This window comes from Salvelinus alpinus, chromosome 8 (genome assembly GCF_045679555.1).
Source record: "Salvelinus alpinus chromosome 8, SLU_Salpinus.1, whole genome shotgun sequence".
Lineage (NCBI taxonomy): Eukaryota > Metazoa > Chordata > Actinopteri > Salmoniformes > Salmonidae > Salvelinus > Salvelinus alpinus.
In genome coordinates this window covers 34,280,658-34,301,803 of record NC_092093.1, presented here as the reverse complement: position 1 = coordinate 34,301,803, position 21,146 = coordinate 34,280,658, and the positions used below count along the sequence as shown (strand labels likewise).

At 43.5% G+C, this 21,146-nt stretch overlaps 1 protein-coding gene across 27 annotated transcripts in view; it reads right to left on the bottom strand.

Moving 5' to 3' along the window:
• The window catches only part of LOC139583012 (protein 4.1-like), a 97,503-nt gene that overhangs the window by 50,763 nt on the left and 25,594 nt on the right, over positions 1-21,146 (bottom strand). For 24 of the 27 annotated variants that reach the window (XR_011676468.1, XM_071413625.1, XM_071413632.1 and 21 more), the window contains exon 1: positions 3,657-4,066. The exons of the other annotated variants lie outside the window; for them this stretch is intronic. The gene's annotated coding sequence lies outside the window, so the exon portion shown is untranslated. Of the gene's footprint in view, positions 1-3,656; positions 4,067-21,146 lie in introns of those variants that run through there. 27 annotated transcript variants of the gene reach the window in all.

The following is a 21,146-nucleotide window of genomic DNA, read 5'->3' as shown; positions in this document are numbered from 1 at the left end:
GCATCCCCCATCAGAGAAGAGCAGTGGCCCCAGGCAGGGCTTCAACCCAAATATCAGTGACAAGGGAACAGCTCTGCACAACGCAATTACTCATTCACCATGACAACAGGACTCAAGGGCAAGAGGTTAAGGTTCGCCACGCCTCTCTCAGTATCACAGAAAATGGCACGGCTCAAAATAAAATAACACAATGATTTTACAGCTGCCTGAGTCTCTGGGTAATGGCGTTTTGACATTAATTGGGTTGGAAACGTCATGTTCCAGAGAGGAGGACATAGCCTCTGAAATGAAATGGACAAGGCGCTGCAGGGTGGAGCAATGACTCTCTGTAGAGACTAATTCACTTAAATCAAATGATCTACCCTGACTAAATCGGTTTATTTCCTTTCTCCTGATAACACATGTGATTGCATTGTAAACCTCTGTAGAATAAAGTCAGAATTGATAATGTACCTGGCATTCCATGGTTCACTTCAGTTAAACTATTCTTGTAGCAATCACTATGAGAGGAGCACACACACACACATTCATGGAACAATATTCTGGGTTACATGCAGGGGCGATTTATAAATAGAAAAATGGTCCCTCACGCATGACTAGCCACTGAGTTACGAAGGAGAGGAGCCATTTTATGATCTTTTTTTGGTCCCACACATTTTACAAGGGGTCATGTGACAAGTTGATAGGGGAATTAAGGGAGCCAGCAGCTGAGAAGACTCAGGGAAGAGTTGAAAATGTAACCAAGAAAAGGATGATTCTATCCAGAACTAACAGGGATGAGCGACACTAGTAGCAAAATGTAACAGAATGAACGCGCTAGGAGAACACATTTTGGGCTTCTTCAATTCAGATTAGGCTTAATCAGGTTAAGGCCAAGAAGACCTCTGCAACGAATACAATTGCAACGAATACAATTACATTGAGGCCGATAAGAAAACTGTGCCGCTGACACGCATCGACAACAGTGAGCATTCAGACCCTGATAACAAGGAACAGATGGTTTACCGTCAAACTTTATTCAATTTAAGAAAATAATCAACCCAACTCCACGAATGGCATTGTAACAGACACCACTTCCTCACTGATGTGCGGGCTACATTCAGGACACACAAAAACACAAATAAAAGACAAGATGTGTAGGTCTAAGCTACACATCAAATGGTTCAAATTAGGCCTACAAATCACACAATCCATTGCAAAGAAATCGTCTACATCTAAGGCCTAATCTAATCAAAAGAAAATAGTATTTTTAACATAACATCAATTCCCTGATAATCCTAACCTGAATGTAGTGCAGGGTCAGGCTAGTAAATGAAATCACAACAGAGATTACCTGAAATAGAATACCATGTTGAATACTACAGCCTACAGGTTCAAAACTCAGAGCATATTTCTACCAATTTGCCACAGGGGAGTGACTTGCTCAGCCATTCAGTGGAACCAGGATCTGGCCACCCCAGCAGACTACAGGCTAAATCCCAAATCTGCAAAGCTTGCACATCATGGGAGTAAGTGAAACACAGCCTGTCAAAACCAATCCGGGTCCTTGTCAGCAAAAAACAAAATGGCCTCTCCATAGAGACATATGACTGACGTGTTCTCTCGTCATCTCATGCCATCAGATGGTATTTTCTTTAAGAGGCTAATGTCACAGACATAATCCAGCAGACAGAACAGACTGGAAGTCACAGCCTCAACACACACACTGGTTCTGGAGGTGGGTTAGGTGGTTAGCCTAAGTGTTTATGCTCGTAAAAACACGCGTCTCGATCTACGGCTATATAATAATCAGTTACGCTAGGAGAACTGTGGGTGTGACAGTCTGGGGTATTTTAAGCATGTCGGTGTGTGTTTTGTTTGCTGTACACCTCCAGCCCAAGTGTAGGCTATGTGGAGCGTGTTGAGTGATAAGGGATTTAGCTTATCCCCAGTCGGATCAAACACTTCACCTCCCTACACCGCCTATTGTTTTATTACACTAATTAGACACGTTTGGACAATTAAAGTACACTGACTGCAGTGACAAAGTCTAGAATCAAAACCATTAAGACATTTCTAAGAGACACACAATATGCAAATGATCCTATTTTTTTATAAATTTTTTCACTGTTCTCAGATAGTCCCAAGAACTGAGATGAAGCAACACTGGCAGTCTGTGATAAAGACCATTTCTCTGCTCATTCCCAACTGGCTGCAGTGTTAGCTTTTTACTCCTGCAGCAAGCAGGTCTCTAGTTATGTTACAGCCTCTCCTTCCATCTCGCCCAGGGCAACAACTCCCCAGACAGGAGATTCAAGGCCTCTTTCCCCCCCTCTCTCTCCCCTCGCTCTCATTCCCACACTGCTAAACAACAATAGGACTTGCATGCTCTCACATACCCACTCAGGTCTGGGAAATCTCCATCTAGCCTTGTACTCAAAATGGAAATGCAGATCATGCGTGGACCGAAAATGTGCCCCCCCCCCCCCCCCCATCTAGCTTGCCGTAAGCGCTTCCCCCCATATGTCCTTTCTATATAAATTAAATGTTTATGGCATGCCTTATGTAACTTGGCTAAACCATCTGGTACCTCTCAAACTGGTTTCCTCCTGCATGCAGAAGAGTCTCCTCGTAGCAAACACCAAGTCTAAACCCATTGAAACTCCATACGCGAGGAAAATTGTTAGCCTAGTTATCAGCTTATATCTCGATCAACCTCTTTAAAAACAGGTTTTTGGTGCAACAGAGCTTTAGAGTAGTAATTGTACTGATAGCGTCTCTTCTTAAATGGGAAGCCAGAGAGACAGAGAGAAAAAAGCATGTCGCTAAGAGCGCTCCTTTACTGTGGCGCTGGTCTGGGGATTGTTTTGCTTAGGTTCTGCTCCCCACCGAGGCATACCATACCGGGAATGCTGCAGCTTCAAAAGGATATGCGACAGGCAGGCTTTCATTTCCCTCTTATCCCAGGACTCTATCCCCCAATCCACCCCACCCATTAAACCCCCCCATCCTCCAATAAAAACATCCCCCAGACAGTGGCAGGAGAATACATTAGTGCGGAGCTGCCGTTCCGTTTCATCTTTAGACACAGGTTAGCTGTTGTGTTGTAGTACAGTGTTGCAACTCTTTATCAAGCCCTTGTATCTTCTGGCTTTGTGACATTACACACGGTCACCAGCTGCGCACACATGCATTATGAAGTCACGTCTCATAACACACCGGGTCAGACAATGTGCTTGGCAAAACAAGGATGTCACTGCAACAACAACCAGGACAACGCCCCTCACTGATTATTCCAATCAAATCACTGGTTAATTAAATGACAGCTGGACAATGACTAGGCAAAGTCAATTTGCCAGTATTTTAAAATATTATCACATTTATTGGTCACATACACATGTTTAGCAGATGTTATTGCGGGTGTAGCGAAATGCTTGTTCATTACCATATCTACTCAATCGTATGACCCATGAGTTCCAGGAACGGCTGAACTCTGAACACTCTTTGCGTCCAGCTAAACTCAAAACAGCTGACCTCACATTCTATCAAAGTGAACGGCAGATGAACTGCATTGACTATTAGCCAGCCGTGTCAGCCTCAGAGAAGTAGCCTCGGTACAGTAACCCAGTGCACCGCTGTGGCGTGGCGCTGGGTGTGAGTACTGAGCAGCACCTTACCGTGATCTCTCCCCCGCTGACGGCCGACTCGAGACTCGGTCCTTTCCTTTCACCGTCCTGTGCTGTATTCCAGCTGATCAACCTCCTCCTGCTCTATACACTGCTGTCATTACCGCACCAAACTCAGGGGGACAGGCATAGACCGAGAGAAGAATGAGGGCGAGAGAGGAAGCCAAACTCTGCTGAGAGAGAATGGGGGAGGGAGGAGGGAGAGGGTGAGCGAAGGAGGCAGACCCCACCCCGGCTGTGTATGTGCCAAGAGATGGATTGTTAATGGACACTTGGTGTTCAGGGACCAAGGCTAACAACTCCTTCGCTCACTCCATCCTTTTCCTTTTCCCTAGCCCTGCCGCCTTTCACTGGCACAGGCATGCCAGTCCTCTCCTCTCTCCTTGGGGGACACCAGCTTTGTGCTGCAGCAGCTAGCTAACCACACACACACAAGCATTCACACGCAGACCCATTGCGGGTTGGCTCCCATCTAACCTAAATGACAGGAGTTTAAAGAGCTCCGAGGAGCCTGTCCACAAAGGAAAGTTTTACACACCATTCCAGAGTGTAGACAAGACGTACTATTCTCAGCACCTACAGTGACTCACAAGCATCAACATGGTGTTATAACTCAGTTATTCTAATGGTGTTAGCAGGCGAGCACCTAAATTACATTTTGGCCAAATCTTTATCCCAGTATTAGTGCTAATTTCACACATTGGGTGACAGATGGGAGGGCTCAAGTCATGTCAATGTACAGTGAAACAGACGGGTCTACAGTACACACGATAGAGGGTCTTAGCAGCCATGTTTCGAACAGTAGTGCACCGTAGTAGGATACAGCAGAAAATGATGCTAGGGATGGGCATTTGAGAAACAATTTTTAGAACACAAGGCCTGCACATTTATCTATATGCCAACAGTGCGCAACAATGCCTAATTTATCATAACCATTACAGATAACACATCCTAATTGCACCATATATACAGTGACTTCAGAGAGTATTCACACCCCTTGACTTTTCACACATTTTGTTGTGCTACAGCATGAATTTTATATGAATTAAAATTGAGATGTGTCACTGCTACACACAATACCCCATAATGTCAAAGTGGAATAGACACTTATACAAATTATTTAAAAATGAAAAGCTGAAATGTCTTGAGTCAATACATATTGAACCCCATTGTTAAATAGACGGGACACAATTATTCCAAAACTGCAGCGCTCGTTGTTGGAACACATATGTCCCTACTTCAGTCAACCAGTCCATTTTGAATTTGTGATAAAAAAAACTGTCGTCATTTGGCAAGGAATGTAGCTTGTGTATCCCATCAGTTAGATCCGTTTTTAATAGGCGTTTATTTCTGTAGACCTAACGGGAGCTTGTCAGCGTACTCGGCACGTGTGTAAGCTAGTGGTCGGGACGCAATTGACTGAGTGAGACGGAGGGAAAAGGGAATTTAGGGAGAAGCGTGATGCTTGGTTTCTTTATTGTTGTGCCCCGCAAATGCACACGTAGATATGGAATACTAGAGTGAAAGCAAATTAACGTGGTCTTCCAAGACAAAATTTCGCTCTCTGGTAAAATATTTTTGGGACGGCCGTTCAAGTACTCGATTACTCATGCTCATCCCCCAAATGATGCAGGGGCATTTTTAGGGAGGCGCACTCTGAAGTAGAGTTGGTATCCCCAAAGTGTGCACTATGAAGGGATGTGTGCCCCAAGAGAGAGATCAAAACTGCTTGTCGTCCTTAAGGGGGAGGAGGCAGGATGGATAACAGGGTCTATGTTGAGCTGGCACAGACTCATCAGTGGGAGGGTCACAGCAGGATTAAACTAAGAGGAATGTCCAGACGCCCCAAAGGATGAAAAGACCACAGACAAAAGGAGCTAATTGCCCGGGTCTCATGGCACAAAATGTCAATTTTCTCTTTCCTCTAAAGCCCTTTATTGGAGTCAAATGACAATGAGTTCTGCTGTTAGATGGATACGTGGGATAGCGAAAAGCCACAAGTGTTGGAATGAAGCTTACATTTTTTACCACTCTGTACAGCAGTGCCCAGGGCCCAAGCCTGTCGTATTTCCATCAAACAGCCACAAGGCATAACACACATGCTTTTATACTGAACAAAAATATAAAACGCAACATTTCAAAGATTCTACTACTGAGTTACAGAAAATCTGTCAATTGAAAGCAATTCTAATCTATGGATTTCACATGACTGGGAATACAGACATCTGTCGGTCACAGATTGTAGGGGCGCGGATCAGAAAACCAGTCAGTATCTGGTGTGATAATCATTTGCCTCACGCATCGAGACACATCTCCGTCGCATAGAGTTGTCGCATTCCTCTTCAATGGCTTTACGAAGTTGCTGGATATTGGCGGGAACTGGAACGCTGTTGTACACGTCGATCCAGAGCATCCCAAACATGCTCAACTGGTGACGTCTGGTGAGTGTGCAGGCCATGGAAGAACTGGGGCATTTTCAGCTTCCAGGAATTAAACTAAGAGGAATGTCCAGATGCCCCAAAGGATGAAAAGACCTTGCGACATTGGGCCATGCATTATCATAAGGTAATGTCGGCGGATGAATGGCACGGCAAATGGGCCTCAGGATCTCATCCCAGTATCTCTGTGCATTGAAATTGCCATTGATAAAATGCAATTGTGTTCGTTGTCCATAGCTTATGCTTGCCCATACCATAACCCCACCAACACTATGGGGCACTGTTCCCAACGTTGACATCAGCAAACCGCCATACACTGTCTGCCATTTGCCCGGTATTTCCTAAAACAACGTTGGAGGCGGCTTATGGTAGAGAAATGAACATCAACATTACATTCCTGCAGTCTGCATGCCAATTGCACGCTCCCTCAAAACGTAAGACTGTGGCATTGTGTTGTATGACAAAAAGTGCACCTGTGTAATGATCATGCTGTTTAATCAGCTTCTTGATATGCCACACCTGTCAGGTGGATAGATTATCTTCGCAAAGGAGAAATGCTCACTAACTAGGATGTAAACAAATTTGTGCACATTTAAGAGAAATACGCTTTTTGTACGTCTGGAACACTTCTGCAATCTTTTATTTCAGCTCATGTAAAGAGTTGGGCCCCTGTTTCATGTTGCATTTATATTTTGTTCTGTGTATATTATCATTCACTCCACGAGTCAAAATAACCGTGGCTTGTCAGTGATGTAGGATGTGATTACATTTGAGACAGGATATTCCTGCTCTTTGAAAACTCCTAAGCCTAGCACCGTCAGGTAGGATAACAAAACAGACCCTTGCAGTGTGATTCAATAACTTAAATTTGAATAAAGCAAACCTGCCAGAGACAACAGACCAATGTATGACTTTCAGTCTGTGTCTCACACACATGGCACTGACTTACACAAACACACACAAAGCACAGTCCCAATGTTGGGATGCCTTACTTAAGTAAGAGTGTGGGAGCTATAGGCGCCACTCAAGTGGGCTAAATTGGTTTTCCTGAGGAACACGTCTAAACCAAACTTTGTGCCCCATCTGGGATTTAGCCGAGTTGCTATAGCAACAGGAAGTTCCCAGTTGTGCATGCAGCTCACACTGTTACCTTGGCAGCAACAAAGAGGGGTCACAAGCAGTAATGGTCTCAATGGCAAGAAAAAAGCCTGTTTGAATCGGTTTCCTCTAGAGTTCAGACAAACTCCACAGTATGGGGAGACGTTAAGTGTGCAGTACCTCAGACTCAGTGGTGTGGAACAAATTGCTTTAATTAAAGTGTTTTTGAAATTAAATGAGAATCATGTTATGAGATGCGGGAACAAATTTTACTTGGACATTTAGGCAGATCTAATTAGTTGGTCAATGCCAGTAAAACTCAGAATCATCAATTTAGTTTATCAAGACCTTATAGCTTTACCCCATGTCATAAAACCCACTTGTATTTGGGTACTGAGCCACCTAGCCCTAACGCAACCTCAATTCCCCTTGTTTGCATAGTAAACTCCTTTGTGGTCTATGAATTCCTCCCATAGTCGCCATCCATCCCTGCGGCAGCAACTGTGCGACCAACGTTGTCTCCTCTACAATGACCTGCAGCCGGTGTGAGCACAACAATACAGGGATCAATCACTGTCAGCTGCTGGGCTACTGTGTCCAACAGCCCAGCCATAATGGTCTCCCTCACATCACACATTTTTATATGTGTCATTTAGCAGACACTCTTATCCAGAGCGACCTACAGGAGCATATTGGGTTAAGTGCCTTGCTCAAGGGCGCAGACAGTGATTCGAACCAGCGACCTTTCAGTTACTGGCCCATCGCACTTAACCTCTAGGCTACCTGTCACCCTACAACAGCCCTTCTGGGTGGCTCTCATTTACAGGGCCCAGTTGACCTCTGAAGTAAGGTATGTGTGGTGGCTTGAAGGGAAAGATGGTAAAAAGCTAATTCTAGGACTCCTGAGAATCAATGACACTCACTGGTTTAGATAGTAGCTGTGATCGAATAACCATACTAGCATGCCAAGGACTGCCCGTTCCATGATCTCGCCATCACGGTTGACAACTCCATTGTGTCCTCCTCCCAGAGTGCTAAGAACCTTGGCGTGATCCTGGACAACACCCTGTCGTTCTCAACTAACATCAAGGCGGTGACCCGTTCCTGTAGGTTCATGCTCTACAACATTCGCAGAGTACGACCCTGCCTCACGCAGGAAGCGGCGCAGGTCCTAATCCAGGCACTTGTCATCTCCCGTCTGGATTACTGCAACTCGCTGTTGGCTGGGCTCCCTGCCTGTGCCATTAAACCCCTACAACTCATCCAGAACGCCGCAGCCCGTCTGGTGTTCAACTTTCCCAAGTTCTCTCACGTCACCCCGCTCCTCCGCTCTCTCCACTGGCTTCCAGTTGAAGCTCGCATCCGCTACAAGACCATGGTGCTTGCCTACGGAGCTGTGAGGGGAACGGCACCTCCGTACCTTCAGGCTCTGATCAGGCCCTACACCCAAACAAGGGCACTGCGTTCATCCACCTCTGGCCTGCTCGCCTCCCTACCTCTGAGGAAGTACAGTTCCCGCTCAGCCCAGTCAAAACTGTTCGCTGCTCTGGCACCCCAATGGTGGAACAAACTCCCTCACGACGCCAGGTCAGCGGAGTCAATCACCACCTTCCGGAGACACCTGAAACCCCACCTCTTTAAGGAATACCTAGGATAGGATAAAGTAATCCTTCTAACCCCCCCCCCCCCTTAAAAGAGTTAGATGCACTATTGTAAAGTGGTTGTTCCACTGGATATCATAAGGTGAATGCACCAATTTGTAAGTCGCTCTGGATAAGAGCGTCTGCTAAATGACTTAAATGTAAATGTAATGCCACATACCTAAACGGCATACTATTTAGCATGTACTGTTTAGTAAAAAGGATGCAGTATCCCACGGTCGCAACGCAGTACTGGCTCATGATTGGCTGAGTACAATTCAACATATATGCATTGCATTATTTCAACAGACATGCATCGCATTAACCCGCCTGATAAAAGCTCATTTCCAATTAGATACATTTCTCTAAACTGAAAAGAACAATGGCGGCGTTATGGGCCTATTCAAGCTGGTTATAGGTATACTATCACGTTTGACCTATGCCTTAGACCATATAGCCCATCTCTCCTATTTAAAAAGGGCCTGAAGACAAACAGATATTTGGTTCCATTTCATATGTATTTGTGAAAACAAAGTGCTGTAACATACAGTACGGGTCAAAAGTTTGGACACACCTACTCATTCAAGTGTTTTTCTTGATTTGTACTATTTTATACACTGTAGAATACTATGAAATGACACATATGGAATTATGTAGTAACCAAAAACAAAGTGTTAAACAAAACATATTTTATATTTGAGATTCTTCAAAGTAGCCACCCTTTCCTTGACGACAGCTTTGCACACTCTTGGCATTCTCTCAACCAGCTTCATGAGGTAGTCACCTGGAATGCATTTCAATTAACAGGTGTGCATTGTTAAAAGTTAATTTGTGGAATTTCTTTCCTTCTTAATGCCTTTGAGCCAATCAGTTGTGTTGTGACATGGTAGGTATACAGAATATAGCCCTATTTGGTAAAAGACCAAGTCCATATTATGGCAAGAAAACCTCAAATAAGCAAAGAGAAACGAAAGTCCATTATTACTTTAAGACATGAAGGTCAGCCAATATGGAACATTTCAATAACTTTGAAAGTTTCAAGTGCAGTCGCAAAAACCATCAAGCTCTATGATGAAACTGGCTCTCATGAGGACCACCACAGGAAAGGAAGACTCAGATTTACCTCAGCTGCAGAGGATAAGTTCATTAGAATAACTGCACTTCAGATTGCAGCCCAAAATAAATGCGTCACAGAGTTCAAGTAACAGACATCTCAACATCAACTGTTCAGAGGAGACGGTGAGAATCACGCCTTCATGGTTGAATTGCTGCAAAGAAACCACTACTAAAGGACACCAATAAGAAGAAGAGACTTGCTTGGGCCAAGAAACATGAGCAAAGTACATTAGACCGGTGGAAATCTGTCCTTTGGTCTGATGAGTCCAAATTGTAGATTTTTTGTTCCAACCGCCGTGCCTTTGTGAGACGCAGAGTAGCTGAACGTATGATCTCTGCATGTGTGGTTCCCACCGTGATGCATGGAGGAGGCGGTGTGATGGTGATTTATTTAGAATTCAAGGCACACTTAACCAGCATGGCTACCACAGAATTCTGCAGCGATACGCCATCCCATCTGGTTTGCGCTTAGTGGGACTGTCATTTGTTTTTCAACAGGACAAAGACCCAAAACACACCTCCAGGCCGTGTAAGGGCTATTTGATCAAAAAGGAGAGTGATGGAGTGCTGCATCATATGACCTGGCCTCCACAATCACCCAACCTCAACCCAATTGAGATGGTTTGGGATTAATTGGAATGCAGAGTGAATGAAAAGCAGCCGACAAGTGCTCAGCATACGTGGGAACTCCTTCAAGACTGTTGGAAAAATATTCCAGGTGAAGCTGGTTGAGAGAATGCCAAGAGTGTGTAAAGCTGTCATCAAGGGTGGCTACTTTGAAGAATCTCAAATATTTTGATTTGTTTAACACTTTTTTGGTTACTACATGATTCCATGTGTTATTTTATAGTTTGTCTTCACTATTATTCTACAATAGTCAAAAAAAAGAAGGAAAAAAAGTGGACAGTCGGGTGGATAGCAAATTCAGAACTGCAACATAATTAAGTAAAGCTCTGATCATTGGGAACGAGATCAGAATGACTGCTAAGGCTTGATCCACACATTTAATAATTTCAAAATCAAAAGGCCCAATTAGCATGACATTAATAACGCAGCCACATCCAGGGTCCCCGTGGCTGACGCATTCAGAATTTGGTTAAGTATTTAGTTTAAAAGCTCTGACAAAAAGGCCAAGAGAACAAAAAACACTTCAGCGAGAAAACAAAAATCCACTTTGGGTAAAAATTTTGCCCTATGCTCGTGAACCTTTTAAGGAGAACAAAAACTACTTAACCTTCATTTGAACACCACTGCAGGAGCTTTGGGCATCTTCCCATGTAAGTAGCCTTGGCTACTTGAAAAGAACCAGGGCCTATCACTTGCAGCCCACCTCTACCAATGGAGGTGTGAAAAACAGTGCATCGAATTCTACTAGATGAAGAGCCAAAATTAGTATAACATCCTGGCATTTAAACCATACTTGATTTTGGAAATGTCACATACTATTATTTTTTTGCATACTCAAACTGCTTACTGTTAAGGACGCAAGTATAGGTATTCAGACAGGGCCAGTGTCTTTAAATGGGAGATGTAGGCCATAGGACTAACTCCTCGCATTCCCATCAGCCGCATGATCTAAACTGCATTCAGTTCATCTCCAGCCACACACAGTGGCAGCCAACCATGCTTCTTTACTAACTTTGGACACCGGAGAATGAGGCAGTTAACTGCAATAATGATGTGCATCAAATGTGGCGTCTCGTGTCCGCAATGTTTTTCTATGATTTGCAAGGGAAAGCAGTTCTATTGAGGGTGGGATAATCGGTCTACCCCCAGCCTGATGGTTTAGGCTAATGTTAGTCCAATCTACACATTCCATCAGAGAGAAAAGGTCAAATAGACAGTAGTAAGTACACATGGGATAGAGCTTATCCCATGACATGATCACACAACGAGCCAAGGAGGTAAAGCACAGAAACTCACATTTCAGACTTGATAAGGCTGATCAAGACAGACTTAGACACCTGCTAAATAAAAATGTACTCATTCATGCACACACACACCACAATTTCTGCTACCAGAGTCTTATTGCTAATACTGCACAATTTAATCCCCCCCTTTCTCTGATACATGTGTAAATATTGGACTATAAAAATGGTGCCTTTCTGTACTATACTTATGCTAAAACATTATTTATATTCTACTGGAGCCATTTACGATGTTTGTATTCTTCTCTTTAATTATTTCTTATTGTTGTTGCATTGTCGAAAATGAACCTGCAAGTAAGCACTTCGTTGGACCGTGTACAGTATACCACGTGTATCCTGTACATACCACTAACACAATTAAGCAATAAGGCCCAAGGAGGTGTGGTACATGGCCAATATACCACAGCTAAGAGCTGTTCTAACACGACGCAAAGCAGAGTGCCTGGATACAGCCGCTAGCCGTGGTATATTGGCCATATACCACAAACCCCCAGTGGTGCCTTATTGCAGCTGCATCTGATACAGGAAAGGACGGACTCCAATCCCAACATCACAATGTAGAAGACGCAGTCCCAGAGTGATAGCAGGTTGATATTAGCACACTTCCTGTCCTCCGGTTTTCCCCTACACCCCGTGGAGCATGTGTCCCTGTGGCTCAGTATCTGACTAAACTCAGACATAGATACTCCCACTGCAGGGACTTCAGCATGCCAGAGCACCAACCCTAGTCCAGAACTCCATCCCAGAGCTCCAACCCAAGTCCAGAAATCCAGGCCCAGGCCCAGGCCCAGCTCGAGTCCAGAGCTCAAGACCCAACTTCAGTCAAAGGGCCTCATTTATAAAATGTTGCTACTCCCAAAATATGCATGTGCCAGTTCAAGCAAAAGTTGTCATTTATAAAACTTGATGAGATTAAGTACATATCCTCCCGCAAACTTTAGACAATGCGTATGCAGTTTCTAGTGGTTGAACTATTGCATTGCAAGGCAAAAGTAGCCTAGTGAAAATGGGGCCCACTTTTTGGAAGAAAACCACTCGATTTCATCTCTACGTTATATTGGCATCGAACATGTCACCCTCCCTAGGAGGGGGAGACCTCGACAATTTATTGTTAAAATGAGAGGCTGCCTGGATCATTAATTTAAAGACCCTTGCTCCCATCGGTCTCAACGTAGACTTTGATCTGAAGCCATTCTTGTGATTTTGCTATTGTAAATGTTTGTAGGCTTATGTAGCCAAATTGTATCTATGATCATATGCTATCCAATTGTTTTTTGTATGCTATTTTAATATATGAGAATTAACCAATGATATCAGGCCACACCCGGCCATGATTACAGACACCTGTGTGTCTTTTGAAACTATATAAATGAGTCATCCCGCAGTGTTTGTCATTATACCCTGATGATGACAGCTTGTCTGGCGAAACGTTGGACATAAATATTTTTGCGTCTCAGGTCCTAGAGTGTGTGGCTCTCCTTGATTTTTTAAAAGTGATCCACTCCGCTAGCCAGCACCTCACCTAAATAGGTGTACGTTTCTTTCGCCTCTAAAAGTAGCCTAGTGAAAATGGGGAATATATGACACCCTTATTCATAACAACAAAAAACAGGCAGCTAAATATACAGTAATAACAAGTGTGACGAAGCTCCCACTCGGTCTGCCGTATTCTTTCTCTTTGCTCTTGTTTTCCTTATTAGGATGTCGGGGGCGGAGCTGGGAGGGTCGTCAGCGACATGGGACACACCTGGTCCCGGGTGTGTCCCGGGATAAATACACCACTTCCCCATTCAGACTTTGGTTGTGGGATTTTTTGTGGCCGTTTTGTTTGTTTGCTTTAGCACCTTTCAACACCCCTCATTATCACATTTATGCACTTAACCACTCACTTACACTACTGATTACTGACTACACACACCATTGTTAATTGTATTTAGTTTACTTCAGTTAATAAATATATTTTTGTTATTCCTTATCTCCACGTTGTCTCCCTTTTTGTTACGGACTTCGAGACGGTTCGTGACACAAGATGCAATCATTTGCCGTTAGTGAGAAGAGCAAAAATAGATGCACTTGATCTTTCCATTCTAAAATAATTCAAAAGGCATCCATTTTCTATTGTTTATTTCATTTCCATGATAATTTCAGAATAAATTCCTCACCTTATCTGACGGTGATCAAATCAAATCAAATGTTATGTCACATGCGGCGAATAAAACAGGTGACCTTAACCAAAAATGCTTTAAGTAAGCATTTCACTGTAAGGGTTTTTAAATAGTTAAGAAAAATAAGTAAAAAATTTAAAATAAAACAATTTAACAATAGCGAGGCTATATACAGGGGGTACCGGTACAGAGTCAATGTGCAGGGGCACTGGTTGGTCGAGGTAATATGTACATGTAGGTTCAGTTAAAGTGACCATGTATAGATAATAAACAGAGATTGGCAGCAGCGTAATAGAGGGGTCTGGGTAGCCCTTTGATTAGCTGTTCAGGAGTCTTATGGCTTGGGGGTTAAAGCTGTTTAGAATCCTCTTGGGCCTAGACTTGACGCTCCGGTACCAGAGAGAACAGTCTATGACTAAGGTGGCTGGAGTCTTTGGCCATTTTTAGGGCCTGGTATAAAGGTCCTGCATGGCAGAAAGCTTGGCCCCAGTAATGTACTGGGCCATACGCACTACCCCCCTCAAGGCCGAGCAGTTGCTGTACCAGGCAGCGATGCAACAGGTCAGGATGCTTTCAATGGTGCAGCTGTAGAACCTTTTGAGGACCCATGCCAAATCTTTTCAGTCTCCTGAGGGGGAATAGGTTATGTCGTGCCCTCTTCAGGACCTTCTTGGTATGTTTGGACCATGATAGTTTGTTGGTGATGTGGACACCAAGGAATTGAAGCTGCTCCATTACAGCCCTATCGATGAGAATGGGGGCGTGCTCGGTCCTCCTTTTCCAGTAGTCCACAATCATCTCCTCTGTCTTGATCACGTTGAGGGAGATGTGATCTTTTGTTGTTGGCATCACACGGCCAGGTCTCTGACCTCCTTCCTATAGGCTGTCTCATCGTTGTTGGTGATCGGTCCTACCACTGTTGTGTCATCAGCAAACTTGATGGTGTTGGAGTCGTGCCTGGCCATGCAGTCATGAGTGAACAGGGAGTAGAGGAGGGGGCTGAGCACTCAACCCGAGGGGCTCCCGTGTTGAGGATCAGCATGGCGGATGTGTTGTTAACTACCCTTTCCACCTGGGGGGCGGCCCGTCAGGAAGTCCAGGATACAGTTGCAGAGGGAGGTGTTTAGTCACAGGGTCCTTAGCTTAGTGATGAGCTTTGAGGGCACTAGTTAGTGGATCCTCTCATCAGTGGATCTGTTGGGCGGTTTGCAAATTGGAGTAGGTCTAGGGTTTCTGGGATAATGGTGTTGATATGAGCCATGACAAGCCTTTCAAAACACTTCATGGCTACAGATGTGAGTGCTACGGGTCGGTAGTCATTTAGGCAGGTTACCTTAGTGTTCTTGGGCACAGGGACTATGGTGGTCTGTTTGAAACACGTTGGTATTACAGACTCAGGGAGAGCTTGAATATGTCAGTGAAGACACTTGCCAGTTGGTCAGCGCATGCTCGGAGTACATGTCCTGGTTATCCGTCTGGCCTGTGAAGGTTGACCTGTTTAGAGGTCTTACTCACATCGACCCTTCGGAGAGCGTGATCACAGAGTCATCAGGAACAGCTGATGCTCTCATTCATGTTTCAGTGTGCCTCGAAGTAAGTTTTCCTACATTAAAGTCCCTGGCCACTAGGAGCGCCAACCTCTTGTTGAGCGTTTTCCTGTTTGCTTATGGCCGTATACAGCTGATTGGAGTGCGGTCTTAGTGCCAGCATTGGTTTGTGGTGGTAAATAGACAGCTCCGAAGAATATAGATGAAAACTCTTGGTAAATAGTGTGGTCTACAGTTTATGAGATACTCTACCTCGGGTGAGCAAAGCCTCAAGACTTCCTTAGATTTCGATGCACCAGCTGTTGTTAACGAATATACATAGACCGGTAGAGTATGGTTTCATACTCGCGAGATAGCCTATAGGCCTACAACAAGTTAGGATAGGCTACCATTCATCCCATCTCTCATTTAATTGGACACACTTTACAGTAGTAAATAGATAAGCCATTTAACGTTTTTGGTCTAGGCTATGCAGCTGAAAGGGTGCGTGGCTTATAACATACAGTAGAATTTACCAGGTGATCAGACAGTTTAATTTGCATGGATGTACGTAGGCCATCACTAAGTAGGCCTAATGTGTGTGTGTGCGTATGTATATATATATATTTTTTAAAATATATATATATATATTTTCCCCAGAGTAGACAATGTTCCAGAATTCAGAGGGCAGTGCAGCATATAGGTTTGGGAAAAAGTAAATGCAAAAAATTATTGAATTCAAATTATCTGTTTACAGGGCCACAGCAATTTGCAATTGTTTTTGTCTTTAACAGTCAGATACAGTAAATGTCATTGCAAAAGAAAACATTCTGTCAACACCTCTAAAGACATTTGATCAAGTTCCCAATTGCCATTTCCTTTAAAACACGGTCTTGGCCTAATTCCAATAGTTCCAAAGTATTCAGAAAATAAAAAGGTCTTTCTTTTCATCATAAAAGGTGAATGGAGGGCATTTTTCAGGCAGAGTTTTAATGCTCTTTCATACACAAACAGCTTCAGGACAGGTCTGATTTATAAAACGGGAAACATGCGTGCGCCAAGTTTCTCCATCTACATTTTTTTGTACATAACATTGTCTTTTCAGAAATGGCACAACAGTTATGAGGCCCCAGAACTCCAGCCCCAGTATAGAGCTCTGGCACTAGTCCAGAAGTACAACCCATCCAGAACTCCATCCCCAGTCCAGAGCTCCAACCCAATTCCAGAGCTCAAGCCCTGAACTCCAGCCCTAGACCAGAACATCTGCCACAGAACTCCAGCCATAGACCAGAACATCTGCCACAGAACTCGATCCCCAGTCCAGAGCTACAGCCCAAGTACATATTGGCCCCAGCTTTAGCCCCAGTCCAAATGAGCCTCAACCCCAACCTTAGCTTCAGCCAAGGGATGCATTTGTTCAGCACGTTGGGAGCCCACACCCAACACCACGTGTTCCAGATTGATTGCAAAATAGAGGATATTAAGCCCTTCATGATGTGCTTAGCTTGAATGATTACTTTTTTTGTGGGATCTCATCTAAAAAGAAAGGGAACACTGTCACAACTTTGCTGTCATATGAAGGCACATGCAATGAAGAAACTGAGAAGATATGCAGTTATTGCACAAAAACTTTCATTTAATATGGTTTTATTAACTATAATGAGCATGTCAAAATTTCAAACATTTTGTAGACCCTTGCACCCAAAAGATTTAGCATTCCAGAGATAACAGCTTTCCTTTGGTACCTTCCTCTGGTATAGTTGACACAAAAACATCAACATAGCTGGCTGTAAGGGGCGAGGTAGCCTACATGAAGTACATTATAGGGGCATTATCATACAGATGAATCAAACCCCAAATAAACACCCGTTTAATCCAGACAGCTGTTGAGTCTGGGGGAGATGTTATTGTGGATTACAGTCTGGGGTCTGATTGAAGGACTGGTGATGTCATAGCTGATATTCACTAAAGGGCATGGGGCCAGCCCTGGAGTGGACCTCCTGAGGGAACACATCTGGGTTCTAGAGCACTGACCGCGTTCCTCCCAGAACTCCCACCCACCAACAACGGACTAGAGGAGCGAGGTTATGAGCCAAATCTGGGCTGGACCCCTAAAATGTCAGCTCTCCGAAGCAAAGACAGAGCAGCATGATGATGTAGCCGGGCTAAACTAGGGTGGATCTAATCTCTAATCTAATGAATGCGGACCCAACCCTAATAGAGAAGCCCTTACTTACAGCCTCAAGGGAGAACAGACTCATGTTGTAACAAAGTGTCTTTGTTTTTCTATACATTAGAACATAGCCCCGGGGGACAGCATTTACCTTGTGTGCTGAGGCTATTTTCCCAACAATTGGCTGGTGCACAGTACTCAAGGGGTCATCTTTTGAGTAAAAACATGTATTAACGATCACCTAAGAAAAACAAATCATGGCCTAATCCTTGTGTCCACAGTGCCATCCATCTGTCTCACTCAGCGAGACAGTATTTTGACACCCCTAAAAAATATTCTCAACATTCAAATTCACCCCTTTCACATTAAAAGCGAGGATGACAGGATTACACAAACACAGTATTTATACCCTGATTTGTGTTACACTGCAAGCCAGCCGTGTGATGACTTGATTGTTTATAACTAGGTTGGTGTCGTAGACAGCCAAACAAAAACCTGGATGAGACGGTAGTTCTCATCCACCAGAGTATGAGCAATGATCTGCACAGTGAATAACTGAAGTAGGATACAGGTTTTACTAAACAAATGAACATACAAAAACACATCCCTATTGTATAATATGGCCGATAGGACAAGCGTCCATGTTCATGTCCCATATCTATGCATTTAAGGCTGAGGGGGAACCAAAGATGTAGTCTATATCCCTTCCCTGCCACTGACAGGGCAAAATGGTGTCATAATGGAGGGACATTCATGTGGAGAGAGCTCCAGTGTGCTGTGTTTAAACAGTAATAGAGCCGGACTGCTCCCTAGAAGACCGCCCCTTACCCCTTTATTCTCTGTGAATGGCTGAGTGTTCCAAATCTGATACAACAATCAGTCATAACTGCCCATTGTCCCGCTCTAAATTCCCTTATTCAGCTTCCATTAGTGCAGTGAGGCGCGGAGACGGGTGCTCTGAAAGGGTCACTTGGTTCCATATGTGGGGTCCATCTCAGCACAGGTGCACGGGGGTTCCCATGGAAATATATTGCAGGTAGGGCTGGGCGATATGTCGAATTAATTCGAATGTATGTTTTTCAAATGCCGGTATCGCAGAATCTGCTTGTTCTCATGTTGTCTTTTTGGTCTCGTCTCGTTCGCTCCTTCTGCGCACCTACCCATTTACACCAGAGACCTGTATGCAATGACGAAATGGGAGTCGTTGTCCCAAAGACGGGAAGGTAGGCGACAAGCTTAGGTTCAAAATAAATAAGTGCATAGAAACGCATTGGACAGATTTTGGCGAGAGTGAAACCTCTCGCTTCACCTCTTTCTCCTAAGACCCTCCACAACAACAAAGATGAGAGATCACTTCTTCCTCTCTGACAAACAGTTTCAATTCTCTATTTGCATTTGAGAAACACATGGAGACAATTATTTTACTGTCATAGGAGGAGAAGTTAAACAGGGTATGTTTCGAAAGGTTGTGTTTCAACTCCTCAAATTTCTAGCAGAGCAGACACTACTAAAACAGATGTATCAATGAACATTCATTCCAGAAAATAAATTCTCAGCTTGTCGCATGCGCATTACGGTACCACGTATGGCGTGCAGCATTTTAGTCAAATAAAGATTGTTATGTACTAGCCGTTTCAGTCTGTGTTTAAATAAATGTGCAATAAGCATAAAACAATTATATAAGGAATTGGCAACTTGTTCTCATTCTGAGAAATAAGGTAGGCCACTTGATTTCAACATCTGAACAAAGTGGACAGGGGTGTGTTCATCACAATTCAACTGTTTCGCCTTGTTAGCTGAAATCAGAGATTGTGAAATTATACCTAGATCAAAGTTGGCTAAACTTAATAGAAATATTAGGTGGCTACTCACTAGCATGTAGGCTTGTGCTTGAGAGATTGGTGTTCATTTGTTATGCCTGCTACATTATTAGTGAATATGCATTATATGCATGGTTCTGGTTAAATTTGTAACAAAAAAAAACCCAGATCAGTGACAATTGCAAAAAAAAGCAGGTATAACTATTTTTGATACAATTATCAGGTCTTGTGGTTGTGGAAAGCATATATTCTGCCTTGGTATAATTTCAAAAGCTCTGAATTCATTAGATTATTGCAGACTGTTTAAAAAAGCAGAGTAATTCATCTTTAAAAATTGTACAACAAAGCTTGAGAGAAAAAATAAATCAATAATTATATATATATAGTTTATCGCCCATAAGTATGAAAAAGATTGAGATGAGCCCTAATTGTAGGAGTTACACCACAACTTTGCTATTTTGAGCACTTCCGTGAAAAACAAACAATATCTGGGATCAAGTTTAGTTTAAAACCAAAGGATATTTCTTGCATCAATTTTGAATGGTATCTGAAGTGTTTATTCATTGGCACATTCTTTGTGACAATATTACAGATCCACAAGAGTGGATATGCACTTTTTTTCAACTGAAAGACAATGCCCACAACTTAATGATGACTTTACACAAGTCATTAAGGTTTTGTTTTAGTCAAAGTATAATATATTTGGGCATGAAGTGGGAAATCCAAAGTGGGGATTTTTTCTGTGGCAATGCTGTGTCTCCCCGATGATCGGACGTGCCAATACTTTGTCTGTTAATTTCAGGACTGGGATTTACTTGATGTTACCACACACCAGCATGACATTGCTTCTAAACTCAGCAAAAAAATAAATGTCCCTTTTCAGGACCCTGTCTTTCAAAGATAATTTGTAAAAATCCAAATAACTTCACAGATCTTCATTATAAAGGGTTTAAACACTGTTTCCCATGATTGTTCAATGAACCATAAACAATTAATGAACATGCACCCGTGGAACGGTCGTTAAGACACTAACAGCTTACAGAAGGTAAGGAATTATGGTCACAGTTATGAAAACTTAGGTCACTAAAGAGGCCTTTCTAATGACTCTGAAAAACACCAAAAGAAAGATGCCCAGGGTCCCTGCTCAGAAAAAAAGCAGAAAAACACTAAGCGCACACATCCAACAACTAAACAAGTTCAAGTCGAGCTGTCATTTGAAAGAGTAAGAACATTTCAGCAAGACAACTCCAAGGCAAAATCCATTAAAACGCTAAGATAATGGGATTCATTGCCCTTGACAATCAACCGTTCTCTGTCGTGGATGATGTTGGCTTTCGCCGACTGGTCGAGGACCGGTACACACTACCAAGTAGGCGCTATTTTTCATAGGTTGCCCTACCGGAGTTACACGGTATTGTTGAAACTCACATCCATGAGCTACTTGCTATGGGCGTCACTGCTATTAGCTTCACAACTGACATTTGGACCAGCGATGTCAGCCTCATGAGCATTATGAGTCTGACAGCACAGTGGGTCGACGAGGATTTCCTACTGAGGAAAGCCGTATTGCATGCTCG